Below are 5448 nucleotides of genomic sequence, written 5' to 3' on the forward strand. Positions count from 1 at the left end.
GTGCCCGACGCGGCGACGTCGGCTGCCCCTATCACCTGGATCAGCCCTGGACGCCTGCGGCAGTGCGGCCCGCCCTAGTGCCCTTGCCGTGCCTGCCGCTGGCCACCGGTATCGCCTACTCCTACCATGCCCAACGTTGGCCAACAGTTCACCGTTCGCCACCAACTTCACCACCGTAGGCCGCAGCATCAAAATCCAATTGATAAGTCAAGTCCCGTTGGTCCCCTCTTTCAATTTTGCTAGACCATCCATAACCCATGATTATTGATTAAGTTAGTGTTTGTTGCTTGCATTGAACGGAGGGGAGTAGGATGACAGCAAGTGGCTAGTTATAAGATGGTTTCTTCATTATGGTACGCATATTTTTAATTTTTCTATGTATTTTCTTGTTATATATTGCCATCAATTAGAGATATGATGCTTATATGTATTGGGTACACAACTATTTAGTACAATATCACTTTAGAATTATACATACCGGTATTACACAGAGAAAGTCAGGAACCCCCTCATCTTTTCTCTAGCTCCGTCCCTGTGTAAAAGTATTGTTCATGTGTTAATGTAATGTGCTGTAGCGATCGATCCCGTGCGCTCGCTGTAAATCGGGCGGCTGAGATTACCCTAAAGTCACCGCACTGTGCTTCTCTGACTTCACTGTGTAAAGTAAGATGATCTCAATCTCTTTACAGAACATTTGGCAGAGTAAGACTTCGATCTGATCTGGCAACAAATGAAGGTTCTTGTTGTGATGAGCGAAATCCTAGCATCATAAGGCGTCCGTCTGCCAGTCCATGCGACGGCGATCTGACCAATGGACAGGTTTGACACAAAGATTCTCTTGGTCTCGATCGTGCAGCTTGTACGAGTAATTCTGGGTCTCTACTTCAATTCATGATGTTTGTTCTTCATTCAGAACTCATTTTGAGTAATTCTTGTGCCAACTGAAAATCAATCAATAATGCCGATTGGATGTTCCATTTCATTCGAGAGTGATCTCTTATGACCACTTGGGCTCTGTCTGTTCCCGTTAGGCAGGAGAGGTGAGAATGTAATTAGGTTCCTTTTCTTCATTTTTGCATATCTTATTATGCTATTCCGTTTTTTTAACATAGGGGTATGAAAAAAAAAGGGAGAATTGTGAAGATGGTCCCTAAAATTTTGCTCCTGGGTCATTTTAGTCCTTAATCTTTCATATTGTCCAAACAAGTCCTTTAAATTTGTCACATGGGCTGATATAGTCCTTGGTCCCACCAAAATCGCCACATGGACATACCATATCACCCTCCTATGCAAAATCTATATGATTTGTCCAATTTACCCTTATATATATCATAGGAAAATAAAAAACAAAAGAAAAAGTTAAAAAATATGGTATATATAAGAGCAAAAATATACGTCAAAAAGGTGAAAAAAGGAAAAGTATTTTTTTTCCCTATGGTTATGTCTAATTCACCCTTACATTTCTTTTTCTATGATATACGTAAGGGTAAATTGGACAATTCATCATAGATTTTGCATGAATGATGACATGGCATATCCATACGACGATTTTGGTGGACCCATTCTAGGCCTTATGACAAAGTTTAAGGACTTCTTTGAACTATTTAAAAGGTTAAGGACTAAGCTGATTCTACATAGAAACTTTAGGGACTACAGTAGCTATTCTCCCGAAAAAAAAAGTAGGTACTACTTTCATCGTAAAACAGTTGTCATTCTGGAGTGTTTAAGTATATATTAAGGTTTAGAAAAGACTACAATGTCCCTAATTAAATGGGGATAGTTGGGGACAAAAGGGAGAAATTTAAATGGAAAGTGATTGATGGGATAATTAGTACAAACTATTTTATGATAAATTTTAAATCTTAGAAAAAACAATTGTTTTAGGACGGATAGAGCAAATGACAAAATATATCCTACAAGTGGGTATCCACGATTGAATTAGTATAAAATTGTCAAGATTGAATACATAATTATTATATATCGAGCTTAATTAAGACACTACGTATACATATAAGTGAGCGTTCGTGAACTAGTATTATCCGTTGTTTTTAATATGGTGGCATCTAGACGTCGGGCGCCAAATAAGATCAACAAATTAATGCAGTCAAAATATTTTAGTTAACCATTGGTGAAACATTAAGTTATATGTTGTGAAACAAAAATTTTAAATCATTGAAATAGTTGAAAGATATGCGAAGCACAATAAAATGTGTGATACATTTCGCTCTTGCACATGAAACATCAAATTTAACGATTAAAACATATTTATTTTTTTATAATATAATCATATAAGATCTTATTATAAGGTTTAATTGCACCATCGGATCGTAGATCAAATAATAATTTAGAAGAAAAAATACTTAAAATGTTTAATTGCACCATCTGATCGTAATCGAATAACAATTTAGAAGAAAAAATATTTAAAGCTTTGCAGCTTTGTCATATCATGTAGTATTGACTTATGAGGCATGAGCCGAGGGAACAAGAGGTGATTCAGAGAGATAGAGAGAGGACATACAGACCTAGAGAGCATACACAATATGGAGCATTATTGATTTGATATTATTAATATACCACGTGGAGTACCATCTAAGGAGTATTTTATGGTACATCATAAGAAATAGAAATGTTGATTGATTATTTGATTTATAGTTGATAAACCGTGAAAAATATACTAAAAAATGGACAAAATTGGTTATAAATTTATGCTGGAAAATAAACTACACTAGAAAAACCCTTAAAATTTAAATTAAAATAGAGTAAATTTCACAAAACTACATATACGTCAAGCAAACTATCACAAAATCATAGATTTAAGAATGTGTATCACAAAACTATAGATTTAGCACGAAATTTATCACAAAACTACAAATTTAAAGCATTGTATCACAAAACTATAGTTTTAGTAATAAAGTTATTAAATAACCACAGATTGTAGAGTTTATATCCATAGCACTATCAAGGATACAAAAGTTATAGTTTTGTGATAAAACTGATGTTAAATCTATAGTTTCCTGATATGATATCTTAAAAATGTAGTTTTATGAAAAATATGATCTTAAATTTGTAGTTTTGTGATGCACTTTCTTAAATATATAGTTTTATGATACATTGATAAAAAACAAACAGTCTTTACATGCCGTTTTGTAAAATTTACTCTTAAAATTATTTCAATTCTCTGGACAACTAATAATTCTCTGGACAACAAATTATTAGTAATAAATGATTAAGGGAGTATTTGAGAGGAGAAAAAAGATAAGATTTGTAAAATGAGAAAAACCATTAGCGCATGATTAAATAAGTATTAATTGTTTTAAATATAAAAATGAATTAATATGCTTTTAAAAATAATTTTTAATATTTTAAAGAAACATATATTTAAATAATTTGAAAAACATGCGCGTAACAAACAAGAAAAATCTTCTTCGTGAGCCGCCGAACGCATTCAGTCACGGTCGCCCGAAGAGTCTGAAACGCAAGGTACAGTGCCCCCATTGATTTCCAGAACAGCAACCGCCAGGCGACGTCAGCCACTCTGTCCGCTACTCCGGTCTCCCACAACTGAAATACCGGAAACTCCACTGACTGCACGGTCTCCGAGGCTCAACTGAACAGCAGAAAATTGAAAGAAAATACCGGTACGAAGTACCCTGTCTCGTAAAAAAAAAACTCCCTCCGTCCCATTTCAAGTGCAGCGATGAGTTTCCACGCCTAATTTTAATCGTCCGTCTTATTTAAAATTTTTTTAAAAAAAACTAAAAAAACATAAGTCATGCATAAAGTACTATTCGTTTTATCATCTCATAACAACAAAAATACTAATTACGAAAAATTTTCAAATAAGACGGATGACTAAAGTTGGACGCGAAAACTCATGGTTGCACTTAAAATGGGATGGATGGAGTATACTCCCTCTGTCCTGAAAAAAATCTAGAACTCGATGTGACATATTCTAGTACAATAAATATGGACAGAGGTATGTCCAGATTCGTAGTACTAGGATGTGTCACATCCAGTACTAGGTTGGTTTTTTATGGGATGGAGGGAGTAAGAACGTACACACTCCGTCCCATAAAAAATCTAATCATACCAACGAATACAGGTTCATAATTAGGATTGGCTTTTTATGGGACATAGGAGTATATAAATAGATAGGAAGCATTTCTAGATTCGCAGTACTCGTAGAAAATATATCAACCATTTTTATTTTTCTTCGTATTATAAAAAACAAACAAACAAAAAATAAAATGTGATACATCTTAATACTATTATAAGCTTATACTCACTCCATTTTATAATATAAGGCACAACTATTTTTTTGTTAGATGTTTCATAATATAGACATGCATACAAGCATGTAATTAACTATGACATGTTCTCTATTAAATTACTACTTTTTTAAATACTCCACTTTCATATTATCTAATTTTATTGGATGCATACATTACATTTACTAGGACGATCCAAACTACAAGATGATAATAATTTTTTCTTAGTCTTTAGATTAATAGTAGTTGTGCTTTATATTTTGGAATGGAGGAAGTAATAATATTAGGATATGTCATATCTTATAATACCTTCGTCCCAAAATATAATAATTTTTGGCTATAAATTTAGACACACAGTTGTCTAGATTTATAATAAAAATATTTATATTTTAAGATAAATGGAGTAGTACTATCTTAGATTTATTTTTTTATGGAATCGAGGGGTGGTCATAGAGAGAGTAACGTAACTGCAGTAACCGCCGGCCCAGGTCGATCAGCAGCACGGCACCCCATGCATTCCAACTGAAAGTGAAGTAGTAGGGGGCGGCTAGCTAGGGTGCCTACCGCGCCGCATCGCCCGACACGTGTCCGCAACGACGGCGGTGGAGGCCCCGTCGGCGGTCAACGACGGCGACCCCGTGGGGCCCACCTCTTGATATCCGTCTGCTGCTGACAGTGATGTTTTTTTTTTTATCTCAAACCGTGCTCTTTATTGATACGCTGGTTCAGTGTAATCACGAACCACAAAAGATCTTATAAAACACGGGAGGGGGTTAGTCCAAATGGACATCTGACCCGGGTCCCAATTAGCCCCTCGACGAGCCAGTTCATGAGCACAACTATTACAAAATCGATAGGCGAAAGACAAATCAACCTTTACAAAGTCCACCAAAGACATCAATCTGATTTACTTGAAGATGACACCAGCCGTAGCTTGATCATAATCAGCTGATTTGAGAGCTCGCACTAGGACAGAGCAATCAGTTTCTACTGAGACATGAGAAATTCCGTTGTTTGCTGCGGCGCGCAGAGCATAAAGACATGCCATAGCCTCTGCACACAAAGCATCATGCACCAGCTCAATTCTCCCAGCTCCAGCTAGCACACAGTGGCCACCATGGTCCCGTACTACAAATCCCCATCCACCGGTCTTGCCTTCATCAAAGAAAGCCCCATCAAA

This window comes from Oryza sativa, chromosome 8 (assembly GCF_034140825.1).
Source record: "Oryza sativa Japonica Group chromosome 8, ASM3414082v1".
NCBI lineage: Eukaryota > Viridiplantae > Streptophyta > Magnoliopsida > Poales > Poaceae > Oryza > Oryza sativa.